The sequence below is a fragment of the Magnolia sinica genome, chromosome 2, assembly GCF_029962835.1.
Source record: "Magnolia sinica isolate HGM2019 chromosome 2, MsV1, whole genome shotgun sequence".
In the NCBI taxonomy this organism is placed as follows: domain Eukaryota; kingdom Viridiplantae; phylum Streptophyta; class Magnoliopsida; order Magnoliales; family Magnoliaceae; genus Magnolia; species Magnolia sinica.
The window spans coordinates 43,028,247-43,042,619 of record NC_080574.1 but is presented as its reverse complement, the minus strand read 5'-3'; the positions used below and the strand labels follow the sequence as shown (position 1 = coordinate 43,042,619).

Sequence of the window (14,373 nt, the reverse complement as noted above, 5' to 3'; positions counted from 1 at the left end):
TCTCCTTAGATTGAGTCGGCCTAGAGGTGATGTTCGATTTTGGGTAATAATCCCATGATTATGTTTTTTCAGCAAGACTATCGAGGTAATCCCATACCTCATCGACATTTTTATTAATGAATTCTCCATTACACATTGTATTGACCATTTGGCGCATGGAAGATGTCAGTCCATCGTAGAAAAAATTTAGAATGCGCCACGTTTCAAAGCCATGTTGTGGGCATGAACTGACCAAATCCTTAAACCTTTCCCAACACTGGTAAAATGTTTCATCCTCCTTTTGGGTGAAGTTCATGATTGTTTTTCTAAGGGTAATCGTTTTATGATGTGGAAAAAATTTCTTTATAAATTCCCTCTACATATCATTCCATGTGCCAATGGATCTAGGACGCAGTGAATGTAACCACGTCTTAGCCTTCTCCTTCAAGGAAAAAGGAAAGAGTTTCAGCCTGACTGTATCCTCAGACACATTTTGAAAATATAAAGTGGCTATAATCTCATCAAACTCTTTCAAATGTAGATATGGTTCTTCAGATTCAAGCCCATGGAACTTAGGAAGGAGTTGGATGACCCCTGGCTTGATGTCCATATGTCCTATATTTTCAGGAAAAATCATGCATGAGGGCATACTCACCCCCGCTGGTTGTAAATAATCTCGTAAAGTACGAGGCGGGGGTGCTTGATGCACCTCATTCTCATCCTGAATGTCCTCCACCCTAGGTTGGGGTAGAAGAGGTTGGTTTTCAGCCATCACTTCAATTAACTCAGGGAATTTTGAGTGGTGTCTAGTCCTGCGATGGATAGTCAACCCCTCAACCAATCCTCCTTCAGTCAAGAGACGTCGAGTGTTGTCACGGGCCCACTTGGGCATGAAACACTCGCAACCCTCAATCAAATTCGAAACCTAATCCTAAGAAAGGAAATAAAAATCTAGAAAAAGAAGGTTGGAAAGAAGATACCAAATTGGAGTCCCTAAGTTAAAAACCTGCAAAAGAAAACAAAACAAGTCAGTTTCTAAAGAGAAGGTCTAAAATTAGAAAATCCTTAAAAAGAAAGATAGAAGTAAACTAGTTTCTAAAAGAAGAAATTCCTAAAAGAAAGTGGAAATTTCTAAAATAAATTAGGAAAGTCCTAAACTAGAAAGTAAGTTACTAAAAGAGATCTGAAAAATAGAAAGTAGAGAAAGAGCTTACCGAATTAGAAATTTCTATCTTAAAAGCCTACAAAATAGGAAGGTTAGTTTCTAAACAAAAAGTCTACAAGTAGAAAATTTCTAAAAATAAACTAGGAAACAAAGTTAAATTCTAAAAAAGTTAGAATTAGAAACTTATTATAAAAAAAAAAAAGGAAAACAAATCCTAATCAAAAAATAGCAAGGAAGAAATTAAGAAAGAAATTACCAATTTAGAAACCTATCTCAGAATCTTACAAAACGGGAAAGTTGGGTTAGTTTTTAAAAAGGGAAAAACTTTCTAAAATAAATGAAAGCTTAGAAATAGAAAATTTCTAAAAAAAATAAAAAGTTTCTAGAAAGGAAAGATACAATAAGAAAGTTTCTAAAACTAAAATCCTAATTCTAAAAATAGAAGAAGTAGAGAAATTAGAAAGGAATTACTAAATTAGAAGTTTATGTCAGGATCCTACAAAACAGGAAAACAGGTTAGTTTCAGAAATCAAATAGAAATAAAAATCTAAAACTAAAGTTAGTAAAATCCTAATCTTAAACTAATTCTAAAACTAATTAATTTCAAAGAATCGTAGCCGTCAATCCGCTCCAATTATATGTTCACTCCCCAAGTATAGGGTTGTGATGTAGTAATAAACTAGGTAAGACCGAGGTTGAATCCCAAGGGAATGATACTTGTACGTTATTTGAAATTAAATAGAACTAGAATGAGATGAAATCTAAATTGAGTGTAAGTTGAGGAATAATGATGAAATAATTATCTAAAACTTAAAGAATTCAGGGAAAGGAAACTAGGGATTCAGAGGATCCACTTGTAGAGATCAGGGAGATCATATGCCTGTTTCAAGAACTCAACTGGACTTAAAAGCCCATCTTCATCCAGTTGAAGGGTGTAATCATGAAAATTAGACAGAACTTCCGTTGATATAGTTTTTAAGAGATGAAAGGTATATGAATTAGAATGGATTCCATCACCAAATCATGCCCAGGAGACAAAGTTAACAAAAAAATTAAACTAATTACCAACCAATCAACATGCTATGAAGGTTAGGAAGGGTACCGTCATCCAACCATGCCCAGGAGACGATGGTGAACAACAGGGCTTCACATCATAATCAAAATAAGGAAAAAGAAATACTCAAAGCCATCGTAGACCCATTGTAATTTCAGTCACAACAGACCATTAAAAACTAAAAATATTCCCATAATAAAATTAAATCAAAATCCATTCAATCTAAACAAAAGGCACACGCATAAACTCTCCCATCACGCTACAAGCTTCACCTCTTAGCCCTAGCTAAGAGGTTTAGCCAACCATGATTAGGCTAGATCTCATAAGAATAAAAGAAAACTCTAACAGATATACTCTCCCTACTCCACGCTCACGTCCAAATCTAATATCCAACTTGAATCCCCCTCCTTTCTTCTCTCTCTCTATTATATACGATGGAGGTCGGCTGGTGTAGAACTCGAGTCGGTGGAGAGCTTATGTTGTCCCTGCGTAAGTCAGTTTACGCAGATGAGAAGTCATTACGCAGTCCCTGCGTAAGTCAGTTTACGCAGATGAGAAGTCATTACGCAGTCCCTGCTTTGGTACGGAAGATCTTGGAAACCGACTTGCGTCGGCTCAGATTTATGGTGGCTGACGGTCCCACCCTTCTGATTTGCCTTCATGAACAGGATCAGGACCCCCTTTGGCATCTTCTGGACGGATCGGATCTTATATCTGATCAACAGGGGTGGACCACATCATCCCGGATCGTCTGGACCGCGCGAACAGAGGCAGCGCAAGTCTGGACGCTGTACTGATGGTGGGGCCCACTTCACTGCTAGTTCGAAGAATCCACGTCGTCCATTAGAATCACAAGAAAAAATCATTCAGAGATGGATGATTTTGGATTGAGTTAGGTGTGGCCCATTGAATTGTAACCCAGCCGTCCATCCTACATTTAAACAGAGATCCACGCATGTATACATGCATGGGTTTGGAGAAACTCCTTTTGTATGGTCGGTTCAATCTTCTGGAACGAATGGACGGTCTGAATTGACCGTGTGATCGAAGGTGGTGGCCCACTAGATATCAGCCGTAACTCTCTGTTCGGTGTGCAGCGGCGAAAAAATAGGAATTTGAATTCCTGTGAGAAAGGGTCGGTCAAGAGTCAATTTGACCGACTCTTCATTGCCATGCACGGTTAGTGAAATTGTGCACATGCACATGCAAGGTGGGTCCCAACTTGATGTATATGCAAGATCTAATCCGTCCATCCACTTTCTCATCTCATTTCAACAGTTGAGACCAAAATTGAAGTATATCCAGAGATCAGGTGGACCTCACTTAAGGATTTAATGGGTTGATCTGCCCGTTGGGCCACTTCTAGAGGGATCCAATGGCTGAAATTCGACATGTACAGTTAATTTATGGTCCTGAGGCCATGTATGGAGTTTTAAGCCAAACTGATGGTTGAAACCCTGTGATCTTGCATTCTGGATGATTTTCGGGCCACTTGAGCTTCAGTTTCCCGATTTCTCGGATCTCTAGCATGTAATTCCGTCAATATTGGTCCCTTGGGGTCCGTTCCTTTCCTTTGGTGTCATCAGAGCATTAAATCCATGCTTTAAGCTCCCTTTTTTAGTCCATGCTCATAAAGTCACCTTGCAATACAAACACAAGTAATTCAGGCTGTTAAACAGTATCTTGTTCGTAAATCTAGGCAATAACTGGGTCTGATATGCAATATTTGACCCTTAACATTAACTTAATTAAAAACCTCCGATAGTGAAATACGGTACACTCATAGGTTGAGTGCATCCGCCGGGAGTGGAGTAGGTACATAGTTGAATCACTATATATGATCGTGTTTGGGATTGCTATTTGCGCATTTATTTAATTATGCTGATGTGTCTTGAATGTTTAAATATGATGCATGCTTAGATAAATATTTAGGATTGATAAGAATCACATCCCACACACTCACATATACTATCTTATGTAGGTTGGTTGCTTAACTTGCATATCTAGTGTAGCCTATGTGATTGAACCCTCTATTGGCTTGGAAGCCTTTAGAGTTAAATTGCCCTGCTTAGTTTAATTGCAAATTAGTTTAAGTTAGGCAGTTAGGATTTTAAATTGGCATAATTTTTAATTGGTCCTAATCACCCCATCTTTAGGACTTAGTTTACGTTTTATAGCTTCGTCATACTTCCACACTTACACGCATTGTGACCCATTACCACAATTTCATAGATTGCCTGTAATTGGATTACAACTTAATAACTTTATCGGCATCCAAACGATCCCTAAATAATTTTTTTAATTTCTTACTCTCTCAATTTTTTATTTTTTATTTTACTTTCCTTTTTCTCATTATTCTTCGCAAAACTGTTTGCCTCCATCTCCCAAATTCCCAACCTCATCCACCCTCGAGCTATCCAAAATCCACCTCTTCTCAATGCCCGAACCCTCAACTCTAACCATTCAAAACAACCATCCTTCATTCATCACCAAACGCCTGGCCTATGTCAGGCCATCAACCACCTATATCCTAAATCCCATCATCCACCTTATTGAACCATAATCATTCAAAATGTTCAGCCTCTAAACTTTCCAATTCCAACCTCACAATTTAAAAGAAATTTAGCCTGCAATAGTTGTCTTTTTCTTTTTTTAAAGGTAGCTTGCAATTGTTGCCCTTACCCAGCCTTCTGATCATCGACCCATGTAAATCACATAATCCACATTTCAAGTCATCTTTCCAATCTTGGGCACCTAATGTGACCATGATAGTTAAATTCCATTGAATTCAAGTACTTGACCTAGCCTTTGCATGGCCAACCTCGAGATGGATCATCAATTTCAATAGTTATTAATTGGATGGTTAGGATTATTAGATCAAAGTGACTCGATAGGAATGAGCCCATACCCTATCCAGAGATGGCAACTGTTAGAGACCTTTGATATACATTGATGCACCATCCTCTAACAGCTTGGGCTTTTAGAGAAAGTGGTTATTTAACATGGTATCAGAGTGGAAAGTCAAGTGCTTGAATCTTGGTAGCAATAATTATGCCTCCATAATATAACAATATAACCAAAAATCAAGCCCATTTGCCCAATATGATCTATGACCATGGGTCCTAAATAGATAGGTTGCAACGTGAATATGTAGGAGTACCTTAAACATATATGAACATAGGTTAAAAAAGAGTTTGAACTATTAGTCTCTAAATTGGAAGTCTATCATGCTTGAACTATGATTAACTTGTGGATGTACTACCCTTGATTAATTAATAAAATTGGGTATGTGTGAGGAGTTCAAGGACTTGGTTACAAGTGCTTTGCTTGCTTTAAGAGGTCATCATGTGGCCAACAAAAGTGGGTATAGCTGTATGCATACATTAAGATCCAGTGGAAACTCACATGATCTAATAAGGGATCCGTAGGTTTCTTAGATATTATATTACGGCTTAGATCTTCGGGATAAAATGTTCATCAAGTGATTTTTTTGCTAGGCAATGCAAAAAAGGTTTTATAAATGTTTTCAACCATTAAACTTTAAAAAAATAAAAAATAAAAAATTGATCACACTCTATGTACTATGATGGTCAAAATTTAGGGGTTCACCACTTAATTTTCATAGGAATTGGATCAATGGTGGATAGCCATGACAATAAAAGAATTTGATCGATTTAGGTACATGGGTTAAGACAGGATCATAGACTTCTAATGTATTATGGCATATGGAAAGTTGTAAGGTAGTAAAGTACAAAATTGGTGTTTTCCTTAAATCACAATTCGTTCACATGTGTGTATATGTGTATGTCCAAGATGGAGAGAGAACAATAGAGAGAGCCTTGGACATCCCAACAACTAAGGGTGTTACCACATAGAGAAAGAAAGAGCGGAAATAGAGAAGTAGAGAGAGAGAGAGAGAGAGAGAGAGAGAGAGAGAGATTACATCTCTCCTTCCTTCCATCATAAGTTTACAGGTGTGGGGTCCAACTTAGACTATCATGTGTATCTTCCTTAGACCTACTTGAGGGCTGACGTGTTCACTCTCAACCTCTCCTTTATCTAGGATAGATAAGGAAAAGACGTTAAAGGATAAGTATCAACAAATTCAATAGATTTCTTGTGGCTTAATAAAGGTAATCCTAATTATAGGATTTATTGTGTTTTATTTCTAGAAACTTAAGGATTAATAAACTTAATTTTAGATTTTGAAAAACTTTTTATTTCATCATGTTTCGAAAATCCCAATAGAATTAAGCAGAAAAAAAATGAGCATGGAGTTGACTTGCTTTTTTAAGGTTCATAAGCGACCTATTTATTAAACATATTAGTATATGTGGGATGCTTTATTGTTTGTGATTTGACTGTTACAAATCCCAAGTAACATAACATGTAAAATTTAGACATGAATAATTATTTTTGCAAGTAATTTCATTTTTTTTAATGTTTATTTGTAGAATAATCATAAAATAACTTAATTCAGAGATATGGATCACTTGAGTCACCATGTTGGCCTACTCAAGTCAAAATTTTGACGTGGATCGATACTCCAGGCAATATACAAAGCGAGTAAAATTTTCATGGGATAGCAGGTAGACATTGCATTTCACCCTGGCGGTCTATGATCATCTAAAGGCTAATTTTCAAAGTCGATTAGAATTATAGTGGAGAATAAGTTTAATTTAATTAATTTCCTAGTTGGTTTTAGTTTCCTTGTCAAGTAGAATTATAGTTATTATTACGCTATTTACAAGCCATTTGTCATCTCTATAAATGAGAGTTTATTTGCTCTACAAATAAGAGCTTATTTGCCTATATCTAAAACAATATCTTTTTTGCAAAAATAAATTATTTTGTAATAGTCTAATTTTACATCTACTAAAAATAAGAGTTTATTTTCTATTTCCAAAACAACAATTTTTTTTCTTTGTAAAAATAAATTATTTGATAATGATCTAATTTTATATCTACTAATTTAGACCTAATTCTTTATGAGCAGAGAATTTATTTATTTATTTTAGAGCTCATTTTACTAAGGCAGGTTGACATTTCAAGGTTTTTTTGGACAAGTTTGTCCCTAAACTTTTTTTAAAATATCCATAATGCTCTCTTTTCTTCTCTTTACAATCTCTCCCATCACATTGAAGGTGGGCCCACATGATAAATAACTCATAATGAAGGTAGGCCACACATAATAGATGGTCCACATCCAAGGTGAGACTCACATGATAGATAGTGGACATTGAAGGTGGGACTGCATGATGAACAATTGGCATTGAATGTGGTCCCACATGATGAATGACCCATATTGAAGGTGGGCCACACAAGATAGATGATTCACATCAAATGTGGGATCCACATGATGGGTGGTGGAAATTGAAAGTGGGCCCACATGATGGATGGTTGTCATCGAAGGTGGGCCCACATGATGAATGACACATATTGAAGGTGGGCCACACACGATAGATGATCCACATCAAAGGTGGGATCCACACGATGCATGGTGAACATTGAAGGTGGGCCCACATGATAAACGACCCATATTGAAGGCAGGCACCATAAGATAGATGGGCCACATCAAGGTGGGCCCACGTAATGGATGGTTCACATTAAAGGTGAGCCCTACATGATGAATGGCCCATATCAAAGTGTGATGCCCATGATGGTCCTTCCACATCAAGTGGGCCCCAATTGATGAATGGTCTCAATCCAATGTCTCGCATGATGGACGATCCATGTCCAACGTGGCCCAACATGATGGCTTGTCCACATTGAAGGTGTGCCTCACAAGATGGTGGGTGTCCAAAGTAGGCCTCACATGATGGCTTGTCCACATTGAAGGTGTGCCTCACAAGATGGTGGGTGTCCAAAGTAGGCCTCACATGATGGATGGCCCACATCAAAGGTGGACCCACATGATTAATAGTTTACATCAAAGGGAGGTCGGTGGATGATGGACATCAAAGGTGGGCCCCACATGATGGTTGTGTTTACTCCCGACCGATCATGACTAGATCGAACAATCTAGAAGGTGTCACGTGATAGCTGTGTTACACGTGGTGTAGATGAAGTTCAAAAGGAGAAGTTAGATACGTGGGAGCATTAAGTGTCAAAGTTCCATTAAAACAAGTCTCTATGTAGGCATTGAATACTGGAGTTCTGCTGAAAGTAACATTTGCAGAAGTAATAGCCCAGTAGTGACGTGGGGACTCTACCAAAGTATCCTACACAAGAGTTTGGTGACGTAGAGACCTTCCTACACATGACCAGAATAACAAGAGGTGCATCTGATATCTTTTACATGTGGCTTAATACAATAGGTTACGCTTCGTTGATTGTACTGATCTTACTTCTAAATTAATAAAATTTACGAGTCAAACGTCATTTTAAATCTCATTCATCCATCATTGCATTAATGATAAACCTAAGAATCGCAATCATTTTTCAAAGAAAAATTTTTAACTCAAGATAAAAAGATCTCATTGAAGGACTAACCCTCCCTTTCCAAATCAATTCATTGTTGCAACATTAGTGGTTGGACAATTAGGTCAACCTTTCATAAATCTATTCTTATGACTGATTTAGTACCTGGGGTCGCAAGCGTTCAATCAAACTCAAGTCAAGTACGATTCTAGCATGCCCAACACTATCCTAATCACACACTTCTGATCGAATATGGGCCATTTGTTAACACGTGTGGTCTTATGTTTAATTGAACAACAACCAGACAACCCACATCAAAGGTAGGTCCCACTTTTGGTTGCACTTACCTCTTGCTTGGAAGATTTTAGCCATCCAATAAAAAATAAATAAAATGAAGAGTCCACATTGATCATAATAGAGTAGTTTTAATTTTTTAAAATAACAGCGATTATCCTTAAAAAAGCTTTTATTTAGATGTTTTACCAAACATGTTTATTTTAAATAAGAACTTTTTTTAGAAAAAGAAAAAGAAAAAGAGAAGCAAGCAAACTTATTGTAAACTAAGAGCTAAAGCAAAAGGTCCTAATTCTCTAGCTCTTATTAGAGTAGCTCCTAGTAGATTAGATAAGAGTTGCCAAATGGGCGTTTAATTTATTTAGTTCAGAGAACAAGTTTCCATAGTATTTATATCACTTATTTTGCAGGTCACCTTTTAGGTATAAAATGATGTTAGAACAATATGAAAATAGTTAAGTTTGATACCGATTTTTGTGAGTTATTTCCAATTCATCAAATACCCATAAGGCGATGAGATTAAGGAATATTTTTGTCGGTTTTAAATTAGGATTTCCTTTGGTTAGAGAGGTCTATATAAAGGAAGGTTTGAGTTTTAAATTAGGATTTCCTTGATTGGTTTTGATTTATTAAAGGAAGGTTCGAGTTTTTCTCCTTGAATTCTTAGCGAAGGCATGCATAGTTTATTGAAGGTTTACGACTTGACCATACTAAGCCATTGGCGAATCTCTCATAGTCAGGGTTTACACAATCTGTCGTTAAATTGCTTGTGAGTTTCTGAAGCCTCTAATCACACACAGACACTCTCTCTCTCTCTTCTTCTTCTTCTTCTTGTAATGTTCTTTTGTCTCCTTTTCCTTCCAAAATTATTTGCCTCCATCCCCCAATTTCCCAACCTCCCACTCTCGAGGCATCCAAAATCCACCTCTTCTCAATGCCTGAACTCTCAACTCTAACCATCCAAAACAACCATCCTTCATTCATCACCAAACATCCCGCCCATGATGGGCCTCATTGAACCAAAATCATTCAAAATGTTTACTCTCTGAATTGTCCAAATCCAACCCTTACCATTTAAAAATTTTCAGCCCAGTAGCTCTTTCTACACCATTGCGGCTTTCACTCTGGTTCGGTTTACCCCTTTCGTAACTTGAACACAGGATATAGTGTTGGCTTTGATACCAATTGTTAAGAACCTAACCAATACACTAGAAGCCCAACCTTCTGATCATCGGCCTATTTACATCACATAATCCACATTACAAGCCATCTTTCCAAACTTGTGTATCTAATGCAAACATGATACTAAAATTCCTTTGAATTCAAGTAGTTGACCCTGTCTTATGCATACCACAACCTGAGATGGATCATCCATTCCAATAGCCATTGAACGGATGGTTAGGATTATCATATCAAAGTGATTTACAAGGGATGAGCCCTACACAACTAACAATCTATATAAATGATTGGCCTTTTCATAGTATTATCAATATGAATCATTCATTTTCATAGCCATTGATCAAACCGTTTATGTTCATTTTTTGAACCCATATAGTGGGTCCTATGAATGTTGATGTGTGCGGTGGGAACCATTTTCATGTGATGGGATCATGCTTTCAAACTCAAAGACTCAAATCAACTTGTTCAGTCTTGAGTTGAGTTGTACTCAATCAGTTGTGCATGACTGGGCCGAGTCGAATTGAGTCGCCCCTATTTCCAATTCAAGCAAAAGAGCCCTTGGTTTGGTATCCATCCAACCCACCAAGTCACAAATTATTTGGAGCATGGTACATCTACAGCAATCCATAACACAACCAGTCTGCATTTCCCAACCATTGGCACCACTCGCGAGAGCCAAAAACCCATGGGTGCACTTGCTTGAAAGTAGTCTGCATGGCATCTGCTTGGTACATGTGTGTTTTGTATAACTTCTTGACCAGACAAATCCCATGGGTCAACTCAGTCTAACTCGGTCAAACCATTCGAGTCTACAACTGAGTTGGGCCGAGTTAGCCACATGGTATAAACTCGAGGTTTTGAACTGGACCATGCTTGAATGAATCCAAGTCATACCCGTCAGGGTCACATCGAATAGATGAATGAATGGTTGAAAACCATAGAAGAGATACATACAGTGGATCCCATGTGTCCATAATGTGTACTAACAAGGTTACGGAGTTAAAAATTAGGCTGAAGTCGATTTTCAGACTTGTGCACGATGAGAAAATACACCCTCTCCTACATAGCATGTGTGATAAGTACATGTATTTTAGCCCCGAAGTCGAAATTCTAGTATAATATAAGGGTTAAAATAGGAGGGAAAAGATAAGTGATGAGCCTTAAATACTGTGGCCCCCACACGGCATGGATGACTGGAGGTGCAAAATTCCATTGATTGGACAATCTAGTGGCAGTCATATGGCCTGAAAATGGTTAGATCAAAGGCTAACGACTCACATTCTACATGAAAAGTGCTTCAACATGATGCACCCAACCGTCTGATCTTTCTTTCTTATGTTACCTGACTATTTGCCACCTCATGTGGTAGTGCACACACATCAAATGAGACTATTATTTTATCACGAAGAAACTGTACAATCCAAGCCTGGTTGTCGGTATATTTTATGTCTACCCATGTAGGCAACTATTGAATTACATGATATTAACTGTTAGAACATGCAAACTGTGCATGGTTCGCTGCAATGCTGCTCATGTAAATGGAGTGTAAAAGTGTCAGGGTATCAGTACCCATCACACAAATAAAAGCTAACGTGAAGTAGAAGAGATTGCAGGGGTAACAAAATTCTACAAGACAATTAAAGCAGAAATATAATCAAATCAATTATTACGTCCCATTGTAGGGTGGGGATAAGTGATTTAGAAAAAAATAAAATTCAAAGAAATGTTAAAATAGCATGACTGTTTGGAATTTTTTTTTTGTAATGTTTATATTTGACTTTCATTCATGAATTGAGATGAAATAAATATAAATATCCGACGAGTTAAAAGAAATGAGATAATAGAAAGATAAGAAATTTATCAAATCACTTATTACCCCGTATTGTATGGTGGGAATGAGTGGTATAGGAAAAAAAATATTTTCAAATTAAAATGAAAACAGTGGGACTGTTTGGATTGTTTTATGTTTAAATGATTGTGATGTTTACATTTGACTTTCATGCGGGCGGGGATTGAGATGAAATAAATATAAATATCTGACAAGTTAAAAGATATGAGAAAATAGAAATATGAGAAAGTTATCAAATCAATTATCAATTATTACCTCGTGTTGTGGTGGGAATGAGTGGTATAGGAAAAAAAAAAATTCTGAATTAAAATGAAAATAGTGGGACTGTTTTGTTTGTTTTGTCTTTAAATGATTGTGATGTTTATATTTGATTTACATTCCTACTCTAATTCAGAGCACCTCTGAACTTGCATGCAACTAATGTCCAGAAATGCACAATCTTAAAACAAGATTTACCATCCATTAGAGCAGATTTAGAACAAATTATCTTTTCTTATAATGAATAAAATGGTTAAGTTTGGTTTTATATATTGATTGATATAATGAATTAAAAAATATCGACTACTTAAAAAAAATATATTAATTAGAAATTATGAGAATAATTAGATATTTTTTTATGTTTAGCAACGTGATTCCGAGTGCTAAGGTTCTTATTCAGTATAATTTTTTCAATCAGCTTAGAATAGTGCTACCAGTTTCATATGTCGATAAGATAGTTCAATCAATTCATCTTATTCATAACCCATTTCATGGGCAAGCACGCAAAAATCTCACTGATCCAATCCATCCTTATTTGGTCATATTTTTACAAAGCCATGGACCCTATGGCTATGCTCGCATTACAAAAATTAACCTTTAAAATTATAAATAATTCATGACAAAGTCTAACAAAAAGATGGATCAAATTATTGTTCGGAACTACTTTTGTGTATAAAATCTTGAGGTCAGTATTCGTGAGGTTGGTGTAATGTTTGCACGGTAGCCCATGAAATGGGAGTTGGACCTAATGAATTAGACTGTTTAAGTGTTCAAACTATGAGCAATATAAATCACAGTGATTGCTCTGAGAGCACTAGACCGCATTTTTCTTTATTTAGATGGTGCATGTATCTTTACTATTTATTGTATTATATCTCATCTATAAATTCTAGCATAAAATGCATCCATGTCACTCAAAGGACCAAACCAGCAAGCTGACCTTCCTTGGGTATCGAATCTGTGCAAATGGGGTCCATTAGCTGTATATCCAAGCCACTGATCTGATGGTCCCCCCTTATATACACCTTTTGACTGGACATGCCTGATTTTTTTGGCCAGGGTATCTACATGTGGGACCCATGTGATAGAATGCACTAATATTGGACAAAACTCTTTTCAGTTGAATATGGGTTTGTTTTGTATTTTTCTTAACCGTCCCATCTGTAGACTGAAAATCATATGGTTGAGATTCTCCTCTCAATTTGATATTTGACACACTCAATCCATGGTGGGACACTCTCACCCAACCCGTGTAATCCATCTATTTCCATTCTCAGCCTACCTTTTTACAATTGATTCACAGATACGTATACGAGATGGCTGAAAATAACTAGTGGATGTGGAGTGGGTTTGCTGGCCCCACATGGACCCCTCCAAAAGCATTACCATAAGTGTCAAAACGTGCCAACTTGTCACACGTGTTGGATGACATCCAGCATGAAGATTATGTGGCCAAAATGACCATCAGGTGAGCCATACACGATCAGCACAAGAGTACTTAATGGTTTAGAGGAACTTGCAATCCCCATCCCCCCCCCCCCCCCCCCTCCTTTTCTGGTCATGTGTGGCCTACCTGAGAGTTAGATCAGTCTGAATGTTTAGCTGACTCTTCTGCACTGCGGATCCTACCTAATGCTCGGTTCAGATGTCACATGTATTTCTTTTTTAAAAAATAATCTGATTCACCAAGTCGGATTTAGTAAACTGGGTGAGTCTTACCGAGTCAGGATTGAGCCAAAGCCAGAATTGAATTTCCAAGAGACATGGCTCGAAATCTCACTGAGTTGAGTTCACTAAGTTCGGAGTCATTAGGAACATGGTACAGTAATAATATCTAGAAATCCAAAAATAATTAGCAATAACTCGAGAATAATTGACAATAATCTTGCAGATAATCCTACAATAATTGACGATAATCTTGAAAATAATCGGCGATATTCCCTGATAGTTGTAGATAATCAGCTATAATCCGAAATAATTGACAATAGTCTCACAGATAATCACCGATAATCCGGATATAATTGGCGATACTCTCGCAGATAATCGGTGATAATCCAAAATGGCACTGTTCTAAGAGAGTTTGCTGAGACTGTTCAGAGAGGGGGTCCAACATTGGTTAGCATTTGGGCCACTTGGTGAACGGTGGACATCATTACAACATCATAAAAGCACCTA

At 37.1% G+C, this 14,373-nt stretch overlaps 1 non-coding gene across 1 annotated transcript; it reads left to right on the top strand.

Annotated features, from left to right (window-relative positions):
• Positions 1-206: 206 nt before the first annotated feature.
• LOC131238254 (small nucleolar RNA R71) lies at positions 207-313 on the top strand. Its single transcript, XR_009167660.1, has one exon. It is a non-coding gene; the product is annotated as a small nucleolar RNA R71 (small nucleolar RNA).
• Positions 314-14,373: the final 14,060 nt, after the last annotated feature.